The following is a 24,467-nucleotide window of genomic DNA, read 5'->3' on the forward strand; positions in this document are numbered from 1 at the left end:
AAGAACAGTTGGATCCCCTCCATGGCTGTGTGCCACTATTGCACTTGTGTAGGCATCACACCAGGTTATTTGTTGCTAATTAGGTTAGACCATGAGTTGCTTGGACAGATATTGGTCATTTCCCCCAGTCGCCCATGTAGCACATTCTGGTACCAGACACGCTGACTGTCTGGGGACTGACTCTCTCCTGGCTTCCAGCCATGCCATTCGATTTTACGTGTCAGCTGCATATGCAGTTTTCAGGAATAGGGTCTTACCATGGTCCTTTGTGGGTCATCAAGTACTCTGACAAAAGTCTGTCATTGTTTTAGGAAACCGTGTAGGTTTCTCTGATCAAAAGCTCATTGTGGATGATAGCCCCATGCTGGTAGTGGGGGTTACAGGTCAGTGCCCACTAAGAAAATGAGGAAAAACATAACTAATATACAAGAGTTACAGAGGAAAGAGTGGGGGGGAGAGGGAGGGAGGGAGGGAAGATGTAGAAGATTTAGGTTAGTCTTGATCCTACCCTCTCCAGTATCTTGTGGTTCAGTTGTTTCCTGTAAGGGTCTAGTGAAGGTTCAGCCATTTGGAAGACTTATAGGAAGCAGAATTTTATGGTACCATTGCCGTTTGGGTCCAGATTAGTGTTTCCCACCCTTTTGATGCCCTCCCCTCCCTCCCCATCCCTCCTACTGTCTAGTCCATGAGGTGCTTGCTGGGTATGTAAGGTATCTTGGGTAGATTCAGGTTACATGTTGTAGATGAGTGAGACTATGTGTTGACTTTTTTTCTGTGATTGGGTAAGTTCACTGAGAATGATCTGTTCCAGGTTCAACCATTTTTCCTCAAATTTCTTTGTGTCGTTTTTTTCTTACTGCTGTATAGAATTCCATTGTGTAGATATACCACATATTAGTTATCCATTCTTCTAGTGATGGACATCTGTGTTGATTCCAGCTTTTAGCTATTACGAATTGAGCCACGACAGTCATGGTTGAGCAAATCTCTCTGGCCTGCGGTTTGAAGGTTTTAGGGTAGATGCCCAGTAAGGGTATTACTGGGTCTCTTGGTATTTCTATAGTCAGCTTTTTCAGGAGTCTCTGTATTGCTTTCCAAAGTGGTTGTACCATCCTACATTCCCACCAACAGTGAATGAGTGTTCCTGCTTCTCCACAACCTCGCCAGCATTTATTTTCATATGATTTTTTGATGTTGGCTATCCTTATTGGGGATAAAATTTTTTTAAAAATCTGTAAAATTTAGATTGTCCCATAAGGTAAATAAATATCTAACATCAAATACATTGTTGTCCATCTATTTATCAGCTGCAGTTAGTAAATACTGAACTATCTGCTTGAGAAAAACTGAGAATATGGGTTAATTACAACCCATCAATTTCTTCTTTGATGAAGTAAAGACCATGGCTCAGTTAGTGAGTATTATGTAAATTCTTATGTGTAACAAGATGAAAACACCTTTTAAATTGTATCAACTAGGAGGGAAAATCACCCTCTCTGTAATGTGGCAGGCATAGTTCTTTGTAATTATATTAAGAAATCTAATTTAGGTATTCCAGCCTTGTTTTTCTTTTCTTTTTTTTTTTTTTTTTTTGTTTTGTTTTGTTTTGTTTTGTTTTTTCCTAGAGAGAAGGAGAGAGAGAGAGAGAATGGATTCATCAGGGCTTCCAGCACTGCAAAAGAACTCCAGATGTATGCACCTTGTGCATCTGGGTTTTGTGGGACCTGGGGAATCGAAGCAAGGTCCTTTGGCTTTGTAGGCAAGTGCCTTAACCGCTAAGCCATCTCTCCATCCCCAAACCCTGATTTTAATTTAATCACATGTCATTTTTAAACTTTACACAATATTTTCAGTAGTTTTCAGTTACTGTGAGGCACTGTGCTCCCTGTATAGAGCACAATAAAGTAAGTTTCAGTCTATGTCCTAAAGAATTCACATAACAATGAAACCCATTTGCTAAGCACACTAAAGCATGTAAAGTATTTTCATTGTAAGAAATTCACACTGAGTAGAGAATAGAAAGACAATAGGATTCCTGAGACTAGGCTACTTGAAGCTCCACCCTCTCTGCCACTGGTAGGGATAAAGTACTCCAAAGACAAGATGTAAATTTATCTTAATTGTCACTCTCAGACATTTCTAAATTACTCACTAATGAATGAGTGATCCTCTATTCAATGGTCTACCGAAAAGGCAAAAATCTAAACAGGGGTATATAGTGTGAAATATATTGAAATGGGAAGAAGGCTAACAGAATGGAAGACAGATAGTAATATAGTCTCCAAGATTCCTACATACTTTTCAATGGACAGTGACTAAAGCTAACAGGATGGATCAGTCCTCTCAAAGGGCCTTGAACAAGAATGTCTTTTATTTATTTAATTAATTATTTGAGAGGCAGTGCTGACTAAAGCTAACAGGATGGATCAGTCCTCTCAAAGGGCCTTGAACAAGAATGTCTTTTATTTAATTATTTATTTATTTATTTATTTGAGAGGCAGTGCAAGGGAACTGACAGACAGAATAGGTATACCACAGCCTCCAGCAGCTGCAGATAAACTCCAGACACATGTATCACCTTGTGCATCTGGCTTACATGGGTCCTGGAGAATCAGATCAGGGACTTTGGGCTTTGCAGGAAAACACCTTAACTGCTAAGCCACCTCTCCAGCCCAGAGGAAGGAACTTTTATGGTTCATTTGCCCAAGTTTGGGAATTCTGCTTCTCTGACACTCTGTTCAATGAACACGCTTCATATTTTCTCTAAAATGCATCACCATTTGAGTGAAGAACCATTTTGTTCACTTTCTCTGCCTACATGCAGCTACCTCACTCCTAATATGATTGACCCATTTCCAGCTTCTTTCCACAAGGACTGTTAAACAAGGCACGTGACCATAGCTAACTTAAAGGAAATTTCTTAGTCAGCCTCCTTTTCCCTACTGTTTCCAAAAAAGCATTTGCGTCCATCAGAGATAATAATAATAATAATAATAATAATAATAATAATAATAATAATAGAAAGTCAAGTATCATGCGTAGCAGCCATTAGTTTTATAACCATTAAAAACACATAGTAAATTACATTTGTTCAAAATTTATGTATAATTCTTTTCTAGACCTGTTAGATTTAAGCCAGAGCCTTGCCTTTCTCTTGTCTAAGACTAAAAATAACAATGATGTCACTGACTCTAATCCTTCTTTGACCATATTCCTTGGGTTGTGAAAATACACAATATTTCAATGTATAAATCTACACAATTTTAATCTATAATTAATATGCATATGGTGAATCCGTACACAAGGTGACATAGTAATACATTAACATGCTATAAGCTCTTCTGTGATGCTGCCACCAGGATCTAGCCAGAAACTTCTCTCATTTCACCAGAACATAGATGCTGGGCAATTTGAATCTCTCTACCACTCATCTGGGACTTTGACCAATGTGAAGTTTCTTTCTTCATTTTACTCCCTGATAAACACAGCCTTGCCATCCTACTCAAAGGTCACTTCCTTAGTATCTGCTCCGATATGCACTTTCCTCTGCCTTCACAATCACAGTAGATTATGATGAATTTTTATCATCATGATGAGACTATGTCTCCACTGAGTTTTAGATTCTTAGCTATAAGTTGACACAGTGACCTTCAACATCTACCCATTTTTCCTGGTCCTGATATTATAATATCTATTACAACTTCTTTCTGTTTACAACTCAAACTTTTTGGCCTAACATTTCAAAGCCCTTGTTTTCAAGCTGTTGTTATTTTCTTATACAGTGAAAGTATTCGATATCTTTGATACAATGAAAAACAAGAAGCTTATGTACTTTTAAAAATATTTCATTTATTTATTTAAAGTGAAAGACAGAGGGAGAGAATGGGCACACCATAGCCTCTAGCCATTGCAAATAAGCCTTAGAAGCATGCACCAGTATGTGCATCTGGCTTTATGTGGTGTGGTGGTTTGATTCAGATGTCCCCCATAAACTTAGGTGTTCTGAATGCTAGGTTCCCAGTTGATGGATATTTGGGAATTAATGCCTCCTGGAGGGAGTGTATTGGTGGGGGCGGGTTTGTGGGTGTTATAGCCAGTTTTCCCATGCCAGTGTTTGGCACACTCTCCTGTTGCTGTGGTCCACCTTATGTTGGCCAGGGTGTGATGTCCACCCTCTGCTCATGCCATCATTTTCCCCTGTCATAGTGGAGCTTCCCCTCGAGCCTGTGAGCCAAAATAAATCTTTTTCCCAGAAGCTGCCCTTTGTTGGGTGATTTCTACCAGCAATGTGAACTGGACTGCAACATGTGGGGAATTGAACTTGGGTCCGTTGGCTTTGCTGGCAAGCATGTGAACTGCTAAGCTATCCCTACAGCACAGCTTACCTATTTTTAAGGTGGTTACTTTATACACCTTCAGGATACAGCCTGTTCTACATGAAGAAGTTTGTAGTCAAATGGAAAAGTACATCCTCTGGCATTTAAAAAAATACTAAGATAAATCTGAATTTAATTAATCTTCCTAAGCATGAATAACTCAACAATGCTCCTAATCACAAGCCTGGGACTAAGGCATCTTGGAGAAAGATAGCTTCTTAATGATACATGATCAAGCTTCTCGCTCTCTGGTCTTTTCCTTGAAACTCACATCCAAATCAATATTAAAAGCTTATTTTGATATTGCACCTATTTTACCAATCTGAATTCACATGGTATCTGAACGGTTCAGATCTTGAGGGGAACAAGGAATTTCTATTTTTCATAATAACTTGTGGCCCATATCTAATTATTTTCCACTAAGAATATAATAGAGACACACTAAAATGTGTAGTATTCTTTCTGCTTAATAGTATCTTCCCTTTTTATGACATATGAGGTATAACATAACTGAACATGTTTGTCTTATTGAGCAGATTCTGGGATCTATCCTAAAGGCCATAAGACTTATGAGTTATTGAAGAAAGGAGAATTTGAAAGAATATATCTGGTTTCTTCAAACAATGATTCACATTTTAAACTTCAGAAATAAACATAATAAATAAATAGAAATCAGCAAGTCAGCCATGGGTTTTACAGGTTTTTAAAACTAAAAATTAGCATTATGAATAATCTTCACATTCATCATTGCAGCAAGTAACATCTAGACATTAGTCAGAGTAATATGTTTTATAACAACTTAGGGGAAAAAACAAGATAAATTTGAATGGATATGATTTTATAGATAAACCTTACTGTGTAATGACCAACTTAATCTATGTAATCTATCACCAAAGGGTTGAGACAAGATGTAACTTTGGAAATATTAATATTACACACTTCAATTTATGACAGAATTTGAGAAGGTATTGAGACCAAAGCCTAACTGCACACTTAGGGTATCCAATTCTGATGACAGTATAACTTTCAGATATTTTCATATCTTATCTTAATGAATAGTTCCCCAGCATTTATAGTGGAAGGAAAACAATTTAAACTATGTGCTGGCCAGTTTTTTAAAGGATCATTCTTTAAATGGTAGTAATGACATTTAGGTATCATGCATTGATATATAATTAACATCTGCACAATACCATGTTCTCATAAGTATCAGAAATTTGTGCTAATAGTGAAAAAGTATATATTACAAATATCATAATTTCTAATTTGCTGTTAAAGTAACTGGTACTTCAATGGAGAAAATAACACTGTAGCCAACTGAAGCAAAACCATTTGGATCAGATGTTCTACTAAGAGTTTTTAAACTCTACAAGAGTTTTTATTTGTAAGGCCACTTAACAGCTAAGCTGAATATATTTAATAAGGAAAACAAGTGAATAATAAGCATGTTTGGAAACGGAAGGACTCAGGAACCAGATGGACGCCATAACAGGCTTCACAGTCCTCATTAGGCCTAAGTTCTGTTTCTGTTTTTTTAATTTTCTGGTAAGGGTGGGTTTAACACTGGAAACTGATTACGGCATACATTCCTGTAGTCATAGATAAATTCAATTCCCCTAGCCCCCGCCCGCCAACTTTGCCCACCAAAAGCCTAAGCCAACCAGAGGAGTACACTGTTAAAATCAACCAATCATGTACCCTCCCCTTCTTCTATGTTCAAATCCCTATAAAAACCCTAACCCTCCCACTACTCAGGGCTCTTGTATGGATCCATTGCATTGGTGAAGTCAAGAGACTGAGCTTAAGCCTGAAATAAAGCTCCTTGCCCTTGTATACATGTCTGGTTCTCCTTAGTGGTCACTGGGGATGCCGAGAACTGGGCATAACAGAAACCCAAAAGTAATACTTCTTTCAAAGTTCAATAAAAGCATGGAAATTCCAAATCAAAGTAACTGACTTTCCCCCTTTCCTAATTTAAGTAAGCAGTTAGAATATGATCTACCCTTGATAAGCACAGTATCCATTGTCCCGGCTGAGAAATTGTAGTAAATATTAATTTAAAACATTTTCAAATAATATTTCCCATTCAACATACTTACATTAATAAAATTCTATATCTAGTTTACTTGGGAAGAAAAGTTTCTGTTTTAAATTGTACAAGCAGTAAGTTGTTTTGAAAAATGTGCTGTGTTGTTCCATTTAAACATGCATATCCCACAGAATGAGAAGCTGTTATTCTAGTTTCTGCACTTGCAGGGTCATTAGTTTACTAAGAAGATTTCAAAAAGAACCACCAGTGGCGGGATTCCCTGCGCCTTTAAGCACAGGCCTGGGAGGTATGGAGACTGGCTGGAGAGCTCTGGCCTGAAGGAGCGTTTCCAGGCAACCTGGCACAGTTGAGCAGCCATGGCCACTGAAACAATGGCCAACACTGGCAGAGATCCACAAAAGGGAAGCCTGCAAAAATGCACTGTGTATGTGCAGATATCCTCTCCTGAAAATAACCACAAATTCTTTCAATATGAGCTAGGATATATAATCCAGAAGAATTCCAGAGAAAATCCAATCCTGTCTCTGGGTCTTTATGCCCGGCATTGCTTTCTTATGCAATGGTATATAAGTAGACAAACTGTTCTGCCACTCGTAGTCTCAGCTTTCTTCCCTGACTCAATGAGAAAAGAGAGATAGAGCAAAATTAAAACTACGGAGACTTAAATGCTATCATAGTCTGATATTTGGTCTGGGTAAAGATGGAGGAATAGGTTTAGAGATGATCTCATTTAGCCTTTAGCAGAATTATCTATCCCTGAAATTCGAGTAACTACACTACAAATTTAAACAATCTCTCTATTCTGTTTTTTTTTTTAATTCTTAACATTGATTGTGTTTCTTTTAATGATCTCGCTATAGAATGGAATTCTAAAGAACAATTCTTATTATAAACACAAACTAAATAATGAGAAGACACATACAATTTTTGAATCATCTGGCTTGTTTCCTAGCTTACAATGCTGTGAACAGATCTATTTGATACATGGATGTTTCCTAGATTACAATGTTATAAACAGTTTTACTTAATGCATAGATTTGAAAGGTGTTCTGTATAATACTTGTTTATGTCTACCAGTCAAGTAAATGCTTCGCATTTACATATTAAATGATATTGAGTTATTCTATAATAGTAGAAAGGGTAGAAGATTATTTTTCTTTTATTAGATATCTAAGAGAATTTATAAGTTTGGTAACAGGGTGTATATAAACATAATCCAATGATGACATCTATTGCCAACTAGCAGGAGGAAGTCTGTCACAAAAGACCTCACAGAACATTAGAAACAATATAAAGCTCATAGCTAAAATCAGTTCTCATTTTATCATGAGTTGACATTTGAGTATATTTATATTCACTCAAAATTTCATTTCATAGATATTACCATGCCAAGACCACCTGTATTTGTTAGGAAAATAAATAACAACTTGTTAAAACAAATTTATTATTTCAAACAAGTTATTGTTAATATCTTTTAAAACAGTCAGACTACTGCTCTCACAACTCATACCCTACAACTACCTACATGGTATATACCAGCACTCCCACTAAGTAAGGTCCCTGTGGAGTGGGGCAGCAAGGAGGGAAAAGGTGGTACCAACATATGCTGTGTCTATACAAAGTTTCTACTTAATTTTTAAAAAGGTGTCAGGCTAGAGGAATTGCTTAATGGTTACGGTATTAACCTGCAAAGCCAAAAGGACCCAGGTTTGATTCCCCAAGACCCACACACATTAGCCAATGCACAGGGGGCATATGCATCTGGAGTTTGTTTGCAGTGGCTGGAGGTCCTGGCATGCTCATTCTCTTTCTCTCTCTCTCTCCCTCTTCCTCTCCCTCTTTGCCTGACAAATAAATAAATAAATAAAATATTTTTTAAAAGTGTCATCTGTAAAAACCCGGTGTAGGAATGCATGCCTTTAATCTCAGAACTTGAGAGGCAAATGGAGGAGGACTGCTGTGAGTTTGAGGCCAGTCTGGGACTACAAGGTAAGTTCCAGATCAGACTGGGCTAGAGTGAGACCCTACATAAAACAACGACAAAAAAAAAAAAAAAAAAAAAATGTCATCTGTTAAGGACACTGTACAACCCACAGTAGTGGATAATATGTGCACTAGAAGAAAACTATGAATGGACATGTGGGTAGTAATGGACACAATACCTATGCATTAAAAGGTATAAAACTAGATTTTCTGTCCTGCTGGAATGTTCTTAAAACACATAAAGTTACATACTACCATTTCAGGGGTTTTGCATTGAAAGTAATCTGTACAGTCAGCCTATTCTATCAGAACTGTATGCAATAAACAATAGGACACAGAAGTCAGCCAGCCATAAGAAAGACAATGCACACTGAAGCTATGTTAACAATTACACACCAGTTGCCATGTAATTTTAGCAACTGCAGTGGATGTAACTTTTGATCCAATAAAATCACCTTAACTGGGCTGGAAATATGGCTTAGTAATTAAAGCACTTGTCTATGAAGCCTAAGGACCCACATTTGATTCCCCAGTAACCACATGAGCCAGATGCATAGATAAGGTGGTACATGTGTGTGGAGTTCATGTACAACAGCTGGAGGCCCTGGCATGCTTATTCATATCCTCTCTCTCTCCCTGTAATAAATGAAAAGAAAATTCTTAATTGCTTTACCAAAACTTGGCAATTCTAATCAACTCAAAATTTAAGGGAAAAAAGCTTTCCATTGATTTTAACAGTAACTAAAAAATGGGGGAAAAAAGAAAAAAAGGAAGAAGAAACACAAAGACTATTCTCTTTGGCTCTATCCCTCCCTCACCTACAACTTGCCCTCTGCCATGCACATGCATATACACATGCATGCACATGTGTGTGCATGCAAACACACATACACATGTGCATGCACTAAAAGTTTTTTATTCAAATGATATTTCATAAATAGTTATAGTATTAATTCTAACAAATTTCAGCAGATGGTGACAATATATAATTAGACTTGGTAGGCCTCTGCTCCATGAGATCAATTTCTATACATTCCTCCATTATTTAACCATTTACATTATTTGCAAACCCAACTTATTAAGTAATGACATTTACAGCATGCTGTGCTCATTCATGCAAAACTGTTGGCAGTTTTTTAAAGAGATATACAGTATACTTCCACAAGGCTCTGTAAGACAATATGATGTTAAAAAATGTGGGGTGTATGCTTTCCTTTAAAACAGTCACCACAACTTTGGAACATCTTTGGTGCCCTTCATAATGTGCAAGATGATTCTCGGTGGGATGAGAACTTTGTGCCCTTGGTCATCCAATCAACAAGGACCCAGATTAGGACTGTCAAATTGTGTCAGGACTTTGCAGTGAGTGCTCACTAGAGTGCCTTTAATCCTCCAAGGTTTTCTCAAATGTCACAGCCATCTGGAAGAGAAAGAGCTTCCCTGCTGAGCTCCACTGACCACAAATTACCTTCTGAAGAGAAAGGCAACAATAGACAGCAGTTAATAAATATTATATTTTTGCTCAGGAAGAGGTTAAAAAATATTACCTCTGTTTTAATTTAACATATTTAATGTACTCTTATAAACATGAGAATGTAATGCCTGCACGTCATATAATTTTAGGGTAATCACAAAACTAAATTATCAAGTTTTAGCATCCATGCACTGGTCCTTTCCCTCTGAAGTTCCCTCCAGTTTCAAAATTGACCATTTTATACTGTGCCACAAAAGTGCGTGTGATCCCGTGGTTCTTCCCTTTCCAAAGCTGAATATTAATGGTATCAAAGATGCAGGAGTTTAAGTTTAGAGTCAGCTGGAGCTCCATTCAGTGGTTCTTCAAAATCTCTACTGCAAATTAAAAATAGAAATCTGGTTCTGGTTTCCTTGTTTAAGGAAATAACGATGATCCTCTTCTCTTCTCTGGGAAAAGTCATTTCCTTCTCTTGCATAAAAACAGCCTATGGAGCCAGCTGCAGCTGTCACAGCCTCTTTGAAGAGACACTAGCTGCAGCTGGCTTCAGGATCCATGCGGCTCCTGAGTCCATACTGTCTACATGCAAGGGAAACTTCTGACAGTGGCTTGTAAAATGTTTAGTGTACACTGTACTGAGGGATGCATGTGCCTTCTCTCCATAAAGCACTACTGCTTACACTTCATGTTCTGCACTCTGTCTATGCTGGCTCCTATCTTGGTGGTTATACAATTCATAAAGAATTTTTATAACATGTCTGCATGCAGTAAATGGCAAGAGGCTTTTTTTTTATATCACAACACAACTGAACTTTATATTATGGCCATACATGCTTTATTAATTTTTTGAAAGTATCTTCTTTGGGACTGGAAAGATGGCTCAGGGAATTTTTTAAAAATTTATTTTTTTATGTCTTTGTTTATTTTTATTAATTTATTTGAGAGCAACAGACAGACAGAGAGAGAAAGAGGCAGAGAGAGAGAGGGAGACAGAATGGGCATGCCAGAGCCTCTAGCCATCACAAACGAACTCCAGATGCATGCATGACCTGTGCACCTGGGGAATCGAGCCTCGAACCGGGGTTCTTAGGCTTCACAGGCAAGGGCTTAACCACTAAGCAATCTCTCTAGCCCAAAATATTTTATTTTTATTTATTTATTTATTTATTTATTTATTTATTTATTTATTTATTTATTTATGAGAGAGAGAGAGATAGACAGAGAGAGGGGAGGGCATGACAGGGCCTCCAGCCACTGCAAATGAACTCCAGGGGCATATACCATATTGTACATAGCTTATGTGGTTCCTGGACATTGAACATGGCTCCTTCGGCTTTGCAGGCAAGCACCTTAACCACTAAGACATCTCTCTAACCTTAAAAAAAAAAAAAAAAAAACTTTATTTTATTTATCATTTATTTATTTAAGAGAGAAGAGAGAATGTGTAAGGGAACTTTTTTAGAGACTGACTGTCCAGGTTAAATTCTCCAGCAACCACACAAAGCCAGAGACACAAAGTGCCACATACATCTAGAGTTTGTTTTCAGTGGCAGGAAACTCTGGAAAATTCATATTCTCTCTAAATAAATAAATAAATATATTCTTTAAATTCACAATAAAATAAGTGAATTATGCTTCAATGCTACAATTTTCATCATGCTTTAAAATAGGGGTCTTGGGGCTGGAGAGATGACTTAGCAGTTAAGGTGCTTGCCAGAAAACCTAAGGACCCATATTGTACTCCCCAAATCCCACATAAACCTAGTGGACAAGGTAACACACATGCAAGGTCATACACACGCACAGAGTGGCACATGCATTGCTAGTTCAAGTGAGTGGTTGGAGGCCCTGGCACACCAATTCCCTCTCTCTCTCTCTCTCTCGCTCATAAAAAGAAATAAAACAGGTATCCTTTTCTTTTCCTACAAAGTTAAAACTGTGGCTTTCATGAAGATTAAGCTTCCCTTGGACATGCGTTATTTCTCTGTAAAGGAACTTTTTAAATCACAAATCTGCTATGAGTGCATCCCAGTCTGACTCCACATGAAGGTCATGAAGCTCTTTTCCCCACTCCAGGCCCTTTAACTAAGAACAGGTCATAATATGTGGCAAAGTAAGGCATGATTTACTCTCAGAACTCATCTGATACCCATACCTCCGCACTACCACCTCCAAATGCATACTCCACTCAGACCATATGATAAAACATTTCATAAAGCTTATTTAATTAACAAATTTCTGTTATAAGAAAATCATACATTGAATAATTTTTTAAGAGGTAACCATCCAAAGTCAGCTAGGAGGTTTAATATGCTTTGAGAATTAGTTAAGTTTGATAACCCAAGCTAATATATTCTTTCCAAGACCCAAAGTTTTACAATCTGCTTGCTGATTTTAATATATGTATATGAAAAAAAAAATAAAGTCTCACCTTAGTGCTTAATAGTACACTGTGATCTCACAGATTGCTTCACTTTTTATGTTGTAATAGTTTGGGTTGAAAATATATTTCAACTCTTGAAAAGCACCAGAGGAATGGTGCCAAAATTGTCAATGAAATATGAATTTGCAATACAGGAAATGAATCTGTCATGCTATGAGAAATTAACAGATCAGAAGTTTTCTTCTGCAGCCTCAGCAGGAAAGACTAGCAAGTTCAAATATAAGTGGCAATATGTGATAATGTGCAGTGATAGTTTTAAGTGCAAAGAGTGACATGTTAAGAACTGATGTAACACAAGTTCAATCAATCATTAGAATAGTGAAAGAAAACATGCAAAAGAAACCTCCTGTACAGGGGAGCACACACATGGGTCCATGCACTAGTGATACTTTACTGCATACCCTAAGAATTGATAAGCAGCAAATGCAACTTACTCTCCCCAAGAAGAGGAACTGAAATCTCTGCATGATGAACAATAGAAAAGCAAACCGGAATCCAGGATTTTGACTGCTATATGCCAACAAATGCTAAGGGAAAAAAAAAAAGCTAAAAACTCTCTGTGGAGACTACCAGCAAGACAATCATGCAAATACAAACTATCATTTATGAATCTCTGCTGACAGTGATCATACATCCTGTTGCTACAACAGGAGTAGTTTTGGCACCTTGTTAAAAGCACTATTGCTTCTGTGAGGTGGTAGATACTCCAAGACACTGAAGATCAACACTTCCTAAAATGCTCTGATGTGAAACTTGCATGCCACATACAAGCATTGTTGGTACCATTAAAAACAGAAACAAAAACAAACAAAAAAAAAAAAAAACAGACTACATCAGACCTCAAAAGTAAGTACTATGTAGTTCTGCATTCAAGATCTACTGCAAACAATTGCCAACATTGTACTAAATTTTTGCAAGTTTTTCTCTGGCAATACTAAAAGTTACTAGATAGAATATTCATCACAAGAGCATAACTTTTTTTTAAGTTGCACTTACAAATAAAAGTTAAAATCAATTTTATAACCCAAGAGAAAAACTTAAACAGTATTTCTGTCATAACTGGATAATTATCAGTAGTTTACCTTTTCTTCTAACAAATTAGAAATGTACCTTATTTTCTGAATTATGAGAAAAGAGATTATTCTGTACCTTAAGCAGGTGAAGTGGTACTTATGACAAGAGCTACAATGACACAATGAAGGTACAGCAATGAGCTGTCACAGCTCACACATGAACTAAGGGTAAGAAATGTTACTTTTTGATAAATACAAGATTCAGGTTTACAGGTGCTATAAAGGAAATCTGGTGGTTTTAGAGTATACTTAGGGACCTAAAAATTGTTGAATAACTACATTAGCACTCCATCACTAAAACAAAAACTTAAGGAGACAGAGCACTGGCGAAGAAAATGCTCTGTGAATCACTTTAAAAAACAAAATACTTCAGTATTGAAAGCATGCTTTGCTCAAGTCTTCATTAATTAAAGTGTTACACATGTTCCTGTTTAAAGGAACATAGTGTTCAATTTCAGAGAATTTGTAATCTGAACGAAAATGCATGCCAAATTCTCAAGCTTTTCTGCCAATATATGAATGATCTAGAACTTAGAAAACAAGAGAAAAACTGTCACCATTATTCTAAATTACTTTAAATAATAAGGTAACTTAGTCCACAGAGAACATCAATTCTATAGATATGCACTTGAGATCAAAGAGTGAACAGAAACTGTGTGGTAGCCAGACATAGGTCATCCTCTAGAAGAGAGGAAAGGTGCACCATACAATCTTGGAGTAGAGCATGCAGAAAGAAGCAGGCCTCTTGAGAGGCTCCTGTAGCCTAAAATTCTGCTCCATGGCAGTTCATTGCTGAATCCCCTAGACTGAATCCACACAGCCAACATTTCATTCTGGATCTGAGTGCAGATGTCCAAAAGGAAGTTTCTCAATTGTTGCCTAAAGATATCTTGGAGGAATTCAACAGAGATCTTACAATAAGTCAAAATATCTCAACAGCTATTGAACATGCCAACTACCTACTGTTCTTCAGAGTTCCACAGTTGATATCAGACTAGCAGGGAATGCTGGCCATTGCTCAATGCAACAAGAAATCAGGGTGGCAGTATCCAATCTTAACATAAGTTCAAAAAATTGAATAGAGCCTATTATGTGTACAGCTCCCCATTAGAAGGTGATGTCCTTTAAGAATGTCATAAATATATTATTTTCTTTAAATTCACACACATCATTATCAAACTACTACTAAATCAATAGGACATAATTGTATGTTATTTGGAAGTAAGTACCATATAAATTAAGTACACTAAATCATTTAACAGTTTCTATGAAATGAAGAATGATCAGAAACTTTGTTCCACAGTAAATCATTGCCTGTTGAGAAATCCAATCACCTTTCCAGTTCAACATCCTGATTTCATCCTGAGGACTGACACACTGTCCACATGATCAGTCCAAACACTTCCATAGAAGTTGACTTTCCCACTGATTCTACAAATAGGAAAACATGAACATGCTAATTATGCTATGGATTCATAGTACTTTTACCATGATGACTTGTTCAGAAGCTACTGCAGTCAGCTTCTCATTGCTAAAACCAAGAGCAGTTTCTGGGAGGAAAAGGTTTATTTTGACTTACAGACTCAAGGGGAAGCTCTATGGTGGTCGGGGAAAACAATGGTATGAGCAGAGGGTAGACATCACCTCCTGGCCAACATTAAGTGGACAAAATAAACAGGAGAGTGCCAAACACTGGCAAGGGGAAGCAGGCTATAATACCCATAAGCCTACCCCCAACAATACACATCCAGGAGGCTCCAATTCCCAAATATACACCAGCTGTGGACCTAGTTCAGAACAGTTAAGTTTATAAGGAACACCTGAATAAAACCACCACAGAAGCCATTTCATGATTTAATTGAATTCAATGTGATACAATGAGATTTCTTCCCTGTGATTGTTGTAAAATGTGGCAAGTAATTTAGTTCTAGGAAATTTACACTTGGGAGGTCAGGTCCCTCCATATAGGACCAAAGTAAACCACATGGGATGTTTAAAGCTGAATAAGGAAATAAAAGCAATACTCCCAATTGTTGGAAGGCCTACATTCTAGACCCATGGGACCACATCTTCAAAACTGCATACCTCTATTTTTTCCCCAATGCCCATTCACAGTGGCTGTCAATGAGAATCTGGCTACTCACAGTATATTCCCTGAACTACAGTCATTACATCACCTAGGCACTTGGTAAAAATCCAGAACCTTGAGCCTCACCCCAAATTTCTGCCTCTGAATCTGAATTTCAATATACATTAAAGCTTAAAATGCTCTCAGAAAGAAAGTTTAAAAATGAAATAACTAAATAAAAGCCAGCACTGCTACTACTTTGGTGCAGGACCTCAATTTTCTTGATTGAATTACACCAAGAGCTCCATCATATCTCTTTGGATGATATATGATTTGTATCAACTGAGAGCAGAACTGTAAAGGCATTTCACTTTACTTTGTTTTTATAAAATAAAGATCTGATTATGAAACAATGTACTGGCTTAGCATATGTCTATTGCTCCCCACAGAGCTGGAGAATTAAGTCAAAGCTCACCAGCAGAGCATCAAAGGACCCAAAGCCAGGCTGTGCCCCTGATACTTCAATTCCCTTTACCCACTGCATTGGTTGAATCTTCCATTTTACACAATTTGTAACTCATAGAAAACAACATAATTGTGTTTTGTCCCCATTTACCATCCTTTATTCACAAGGTCTCTCCTTCCTCACACCAACTCTGTCCCATTCTTCCTCAGTCAGTTTCCTTTCCTATCAGACAACAGATTCTAGAACTAGCAAAGCGTATGCAAGGCTTAGAGTTAAGTGTAGTCCTGCAGGGTCATTTGGTAATAAAAAGGTTTAGCCTTTAAGGATTATCTTGTTATAAGTTTCATTTTTTTATTATTAAGTAGAAACTGTGTATGAATACAGCATATGTTGGCACCATCAATTCCCTTCTCCCTGCCCCTACTCCACTGAAGGCCTTCCTTAGTTGGATTGCTGGTATTCACTATTGAGTTGTGGGTTATGAGTTATGAGAGCAGCAGTCTGTCGTTGTAGGAAGCAAGCAATGTCTCTGGATATTCCCTCCAACCTGTGGCTCTTATATTCCTTCTGCCTCTTCTGCAAACTTCCCTGATCCTTGGTGGGTGTGCTTTAAGTCAACATTAGTATTGTGCTCTCATCAGCTTCTGAACTTCTGCTTTGGTGCATTCTGAGTATCCTCAGTGTCTGTCTCCATCATGCTAGAGCAGGCTGTCAGGTCCACCATGAAAGCAGCACCCTTGCTCATTTCATCAGTTCACCTGGACTCTAGCTGCTGTGTGAAGGATGGTTCATCTCTTGCCAGGGAGTCAGCTACCTTTTCTTGTCTTATTGATAGATATGGTTACCTTGGTTTTCACTGCTTTGATTTCACCCCCAGAGTTCTGGCTGGCATGGCTATGGGTGTGTCACCTTGACCAAAAGTCACCATCTTTAAGAATTTCTGACATTTCCTACAACTTTGAATGAGCTGATAGGAATTTCATATTTTGACCTGTTATATGATTAGCCTAGTACAAAATGCCACATTAAAAAAAAGGAAAAAATAGTCTCACTTTCATAAAGCAATAAGTTTGAATTCTAACAGTAACTCATACTCAGAGGAAATTTTGACATTCAATGAATATGTAGCAATGACTAGAGGCACTTTGACATAAGTGAAGGACTCTCTGGAATTCAGTTAGTAGTGACTAGAGATACTGCAAAACATCCTTTAGGAGCAAAACAGCCCCTTACAACCAAGGGCTACCTGATCTAAAATAGTGACTAAGTTGAGAATCCTTTGTTAATAGAAACAAGGGTAGAATTTCTCTGTACACATCATATTTGGATCTTGGTATTTTTTCAGAAAGTTACCTCCATGAATCCAGATAAATTGGATCAATAACAATGATATGTGGGGGTGTTAGGAATATAGCTCAGGGGGAAAAATTGTTTTTTAGCATGCCCAAGGGCAGGACAAAGACAACCATTAATAGTATAAAAGAAGTTTTAATGTCTTCTTGAATGGCCTACCAGAATCAGAAAGCCAATGTAAAATGCAAATAATTTTTCATAGGATGCTCTGAACAGGGGAACTTTAGAGTAAGAATTCATATTTACAGTAAATGTGTTGTTGAACAACTTTTCACAAACAGGCTTTGACTTTCAGGAAATTAAATTAAAATGAAACAATTAACAGTCTAAAAATCTACACTCCTTACAAACAGGAATTTCTGTTAGGTAATGCCACTGTAAATTCCAGACCACCTGACATGCTGGTCAAACCAAGTTTAGGGGCTCAGATCCCAATAGGTCTCTGGCTGGAAGGGAGTTAAGTCTATGGTTGATGGTGGTGAAAAAGAAGGACATAAAATGAATTTTGTGTTTTCTCATACCACAGGTATTTGTGCCCATGTGGCTAACATATGTGCACATCATTGAATCCCTCTTCTCCTGGGAGCCAAAAGAATTCTCAGAGATTTGATGGAGTGTGTTCAGGGCGCTATGGTCATAGAGCCAAAGAAGTCTTTCAAAGCCAGAAGCCTAAGATATTCCCCTATTAGTCCATCATGAGAGACATTCTGTTAGTGACATTTATTCCTTACCCCATCCCCAAGGGGGAAGGGCAATTAAAGGTTCTATGTATGCTAACCACATAGCTGTAAAAGAAAATTCCACAGTTTTATAAAGTGCTGAAAAATAGCATGTCAAACTGTTCAGTCACCAGAACCACAGTTGTCAAAAGTGCATACACTTCACTGCACATCTCAGTACGTTCGGCTTCCTGTGTCCTGTCTGTTTGGGGGACTCCCATCCTTGCCCACATAAGACTTTCCTTTTCCCTTTGAGAACATTCTGTGCAGGGGCCTTTTTAGGCTTGTACTCTGGCCTTGGAAGAGCAGGTCTGGCAGACGATCTCTCAGAGCATCTCTGTGACTCACTCTTCACCTTTGTACTGTCTCCTTTAGACTTCCTTCTGGCCATGGCTCTGGCAGAGGAAGATGCAGGCTCTGACCACAGGGGTGCAGAGACAATTGGCTTTGGTTGGACTGGGGGTTGTTCTTACTTCTTTCCAGGCTTAAGATTCTGAAAACACCCACAAGAAAAGTTGTGTTTTGCAGGAAACAAGAGCTACTGTGCTTGTGCTAGGTACCCAAACTTCTGGTCTTGCCAAAAATTCCTGATCCCTGCTCTTTGACACAGAGCCAAATAGCCACAAGTTTTTAAGGACACATGGGGATGTGGGAAAAAATACATTATCACTGACCATCTTGGGCTAAAAGAAATATCCTGCTACTATTTTTTATTAATTAAAAGCTTTGTATGGATATGTTATATGCTGATACCTTCATTTCTATCCTCCATGTCCCCACTCCACTCCAGTCCCTTGGAGGGATTTCTGGTATTCATCGTATAGTTGTAGGTTATGGGTTGTTAAGAGTAGCAGTCTGACATTCTGGGGAGAACCATGTCTCTGGATATTTCACCACTGCACCCCATGGCTCTTACATTCTTTCTGCCCCCTCTTCAACAAATTCCCCTGAGCCTTGTTATTATTTTTTTTGAATATTACTAAATACCTTAGATTCCTCTAGGTTCCAGGGAGATGCTAAACCAGCTTGAAAATCCCACCTGTCTTGTAGTATGTATACTTGAAATCAAATAATTTGATTTAAAGCTAGTATTATGATATTCTTAGAAAAATAGCAAACTACTTTGAATACCCATTATATATTCAACACGCAAAACCTAGCAGTGAGTGACAAATATAGCACACTGCCAAATTAATATGCCTATATTTAAACAGCTCTGTTTAAAGTATTATAGGAAATAAAATTCAGCATGGCTATTTTTCCTTATAAATATATAGCCTAAGGGAAAAAGAATCATTCAAATTAAAACAAAGAAAATGAAAAGATCCGAGAAAGATACAGCCTTGAGAGAGAAAGGGTTTAAAGAAGCCAGAGTCGTCATCCTTATGGTCTTTTAAGCTACACAGACTACGGAGGTCATAAAGAGTCATTCAGCATGGTAAAAGTCAGGGTAAGTGTTCAGAAATATTTCATGATGTTAGATGAAGTTACATTTCAGGATGTGACAAAAGGGAGACAGCCTACAAACCATGCAGTGGGTATCTGGTAGTAAAGGGAGAGAGAGGAACTATTGAGAACATCTCCTCACTCCCTCTTGCCTTCATCAGCCATAGCAAATTACATGTCCATTTAACTTAAACCTTCATGTGTCTTTTTATTTTGGGGGGTAAATAATGTTTTAGTAAATAATGTGGACAGGGGGTACAGCAATCAATATAACATCATTAGGTGGAAATAACATGTAAGAAAATTTCTCTCAAAATACCTCCCAGATTTCCTTAATCAGAATTTTCTTTCCTCCAGTTCTACAAGAATTTTTTAAATATGTATTGCCACCACAGTTTTATCTTTGACACTTAGACCTATGGTTTGTCTTCAGTTCCGGTCTACCTGCCTACACTGTAAGCTATGAGTTTCCATCTCTGTAGTTTGAATTTGAATTAAAAGGGTGGTATGCATAAATAAGTCCTAAACAAAACTTTACTAAATGGATATCAATGTAAAAGTATAGAGAAAGTTTTATGGTTTTGAAGACCAAAGTTGTTATCAGAAAAGTAGTATATTGTTTCCTCATATGTACGTTTATCATGAAACAGTCTATCACAGCTATGGTATTGATTATGTCTGGATCTTCAGTAACTGGAAAAACACAGAATACTTTGGTGTACAAAAATGACTTATTGAGTTATTTGATGGACCAGTTCAAGTAACCTGAAAGATACCTTATATTAGAAGATTTAAAAGGGACAAAATATATAAATAAAATAAATTATTAAATGCATCAATTAAATCAATATGTTTATTTTAAGAAATACAATCAAATTTATATTCTGGTCCTAGACATTAGACATTCAAGTTAACGTTCCCAGCCTCAGTACAGTTTGTGAAACATGAATGAGAGTCAGATGAAGTGTGAGTCAAAACCTATTTTGACCTCTTTGCAAATCTCAGTAGTGAATGTGGTTTTGTGGGAACTTGTTAGGCATACATGATGGGTCTAAACTCCTCTTGACACTAACACTCCAGTAAAGCTTTTCATTAATGTTGTTGAGTATCTTGTCATAAAATATTGGAAAAATTGCCAGTATCCCCATTGTTTTCTCTCAGCTGCCACTCGTCAGAAAAGGATGCCATGAAAAGTACTGTGCCAGTCAGAGCCTTGGCATGTCATGCTAAACAGATGTTCACAGAATTTAAAGACCCAGTGGGATGAAAGCTTAAAGAAAAAGAAATGTGATTAATTATTAGTGATAATAAATTATCCCTATCTACAAAAAATTCATGGCCTAATATGCCCACTTCAAATCTAAGAAAAGGATTCAGCCCTCTGTACCAAACACAAAATAATGCATAGGTCCTTTCTAACCTTCTATCATCAGTATTAAGTCTTAGACTTTTACAAACGCTAAAAGATCCTAAGTAAACCACCTGGACAAAAATACAAAATTTGTAACATTCCTGCATTATAAATATAACTAAAACAGAATCTGTCATTAATGTAAAATAAATGATTAAAGAAGGGGCAGAAAGATTTTAGTAAAATCCATGGGGGGGGTGGGGGGATCAAGTATGCTGAGGCAATGACCCTCTTCAGAGACTGATGCATTCATGAGCCCTCAGTGAATACCAACAACCCCACTGAGGAGGACCTCAGTGGGAAGGGGGCAGGGAAAAGAGTATATTAGAGCATAACCCATTGGAACTATGACTATCATGCAATATGTTCATACATTAAAGTTCACGGTTTTTTACAAATACAAGTAAAAGGTCCAAATCAGATGATAAACTTCAAGTACTTCCTATGGCAACACAATGTAATTAATAACATTCTTTAATCTTTCAAAAAGTATATCTGTCAATAAGTTAGCTGGCCTTTTGATTGGTGGGGTTACTTAAAATCTCACTTTTTTTTTTTCGATTTTAACCATAAAGCAGAGTCTTAAAGACATCCCTGATACAACTATGTCACATTTCGAATGTCCCCACTCAGTGGCGGTTCCAGTAAGTTAACTTGCAGATGGACTTCTCTACTTGTTCCTGGCTGCTCTAGGCTTGTGTAGAAATAAGGAATGACAAATGTCTCAAGGAAAATTTCTTACACCTTGTTTTTTGAAAACCGATCTATTAAAGTGCAAGTGAAAATGAATTGAAGAAACCCAAAAAATTACAGTAAGCAAAGCAGTAGGTGTGACTGTGTAGGGTAGCAGCAGATTTATTATATGTGTGGCAGAAAACAAAATGTGGTCCAAACACTGAGAAAATACAGTATCTCCTTCTATTATTTCTGATACAACAAAAGGAACATTTTCTATGGGTATTGATGGGAAAACAATTCCTTTACCTATATGATGCTCAATGTTAGTTCTTTATTCCAACACATTTGGACACACAGCTACAACAAATAAGACCTTTATCAGCAAGGATCCTATGGACTCCCTCTCCATAGATCTCCAATATTAACTGCCATTTTCTATCTTTAGATTACCCCAGAAAACTACCATGTTCTAATATATTATACAATTTACTTGGTAGCTATGTGATAATTTTTTTTTTAATCTCTGTAGTCATTAAACTCCATGAAGGTAGGCATTCTTGATAATTGTGTTTATTAATATCTTTTAAGCACCCAAAAGAGAGTCAGCATTTTACGATTTTCAACAGAATATTTCATGAATAAACTGCATATAGATAGATATCTCCTTGTTTTAAAATAAGTGATCATAGATAAGAACTATAACCCACCCATGTCTTGGAATGTTTTGTTTGTGTGTCATTTCCTCATCTCTACCACACTGGAGGCATATGAAAAAGTGAAGGGACAAGGGAGGAACTAAGTCATCAAGAGAAAGAATGGACCAAGGCAAAAGCATGAATTTGTAGGGGGAAAGGTTGGTGCACTAGAAATTCAGAACACAGTGGATACAGAATGACCTAAAACAATTCACTAATAATGACAACTGTAATAATCTTAAGTTAATTTGATGAGGTGCTCAGCACTATGCCAGAACCTTGGAAAGACCTTAGAAGGGTACAATACATAATGCTGATGTACAATGTAAGGAACCACAATACCACTGTAGAGGCTCAGTTGGAATTCGTCCCACTGTTTAACAGTTGTGGTTTTTCTGTTTGTTTGTTTGTTTTGTTTTCTCTTTTGTTTGCTTTGATTGACTTGGGGTATTTTTTTTTTTTTTTTTTTTTGAGGTAGGGTCTCACTCTGGTCCAGACTGACCTGGAATTAACTCTGTAGTTTCAGGGTGGCCTTGAACTCATAGCAATCCTCCTACCTCTGCCTCCCGAGTGCTGGGATTAAAGGTGTGCGCCGCCACGCCCCGCGACTTGGGGTATTCTTGATAGCAATTCAAGAGGACCTGACAGGGCATCCAAGGCATTTCAAAGTAACATGATGGATCGACATTGTGTTGGAAGCTTAGATCTTGACACTGTATTCAAAACAAACTATCCTGCAGGCATGCAACACCTCTATGGTACAGAGAGGATAACATCTGAAGCACCTTTATTTTGCTGTTTTTTCTTTTTTTAATTAGTTTTGTACTCCGTGAATACAGTCAAGTTGGTACCATTGTTAGCTTCCTCCCTGTCCTCCCCTCTCCCCCTGGCCCCTCCTTGTTGGGATATATGCATTGTGGGGTTAGCCCTTAGTTATGGGTTAGAGGAAATGGCTCTATGTATCATGACCCAACCTGTGGCTCTGACATCCTTTCTGCCCCCTTTTCCGCAAATTTTCCTGAGCCATGTTGAGTTCATTTTATGTCTGCTTCAGTGATGAGGCCTTGGGAGCCTCTGTGTCTCTGGATATTTGATTTGGTAGCAGCTGATTGTTCTCTGTATCAATCTCCTTCACACTTGTGGTAAATTAATTAAGCAAATTAATTTGTAAAACTTTTTTCTAATCATTTCTTCTGAAGTTTCCTCGAAACAACCATAAAAAATTAGGAACAAACTCATTTGCTTCTGAAAATCCTTGCATTAGTGCATATCTTTTTTTTTAAATTTTTTTTAAAATTTTTTATTTATTTATTTGAGAGCAACAGACACAGAGAGAAAGACAGATAGAGGGAGAGAGAGAATGGGCGCGCCAGGGCTTCCAGCCTCTGCAAACGAACTCCAGACCCGCGCGCCCCCTTGTGCATCTGGCTAACGTGGGACCTGAGGAACCGAGCCTTGAACCGGGGTCCTTAGGCTTCACAGGCAAGCCATCTCTCCAGCCCAATTAGTGCATATCTTAATATGAAATTTGAAGACCTTGGAAAGCAAGGAGTGTGTTCAAATACTGTTTATTCTCCTATAACTATTTTTTTTTCTGTCATACAATGGTTTTCAACAAATATTTTAGGAATTCACAAGCAAGTAGTCTCCTGATTAATTAGAACACCTTTATAAAAAATAAAAATTAAAGTCAGGTTAAGCTGAATTATCATGTTAAGCTGGTCATTATCTTCTCAATATGAGAAATATTAATAATTCCTATAGAACACATGCTATAGTTCATTTTTTTGAAAATATTCAATCAACTCTAATGCATAGTTAACATATTGATCAAGAGAACAATGGATTGCTGGTAGTTGCTCTCATAAAATAGAGTTGTATAAATAATATATGGACCTCTTTGCTGTTTTCAAACAAAGCATTCATTTTTGTTTTCTATGATATGTTCAGGCCATGGAGTCCTGAGCCCAATTTCCCTGAACATATGTAGCCATTATCTCAACATAAGCTTCACTGTGTGTCAGGATACAAAATAAATTTGCCTTGATGTAGGATTCCTTGCCTATATGTATTATTTACCACAAGCCTTCACAGGAGTGTGATATGTAAATCATGTTAACATAGACCTTTCATATTTCTGACCAAATTTGATGCTGGGAATATCCTTCCTCAAAGCTGACATCAAAGAATCATGTTCTGAAACTTTTAAGGACAGAATGTAGTACCTGCTTAATT

At 37.4% G+C, this 24,467-nt stretch overlaps 1 protein-coding gene across 7 annotated transcripts in view; it reads right to left on the reverse strand.

Moving 5' to 3' along the window:
• Slit2 (slit guidance ligand 2) overlaps positions 1-24,467 on the reverse strand; it is a 370,481-nt gene that overhangs the window by 257,093 nt on the left and 88,921 nt on the right. The window lies entirely within an intron of this gene.

The sequence above is a fragment of the Jaculus jaculus genome, chromosome 11 (genome assembly GCF_020740685.1).
Source record: "Jaculus jaculus isolate mJacJac1 chromosome 11, mJacJac1.mat.Y.cur, whole genome shotgun sequence".
NCBI lineage: Eukaryota > Metazoa > Chordata > Mammalia > Rodentia > Dipodidae > Jaculus > Jaculus jaculus.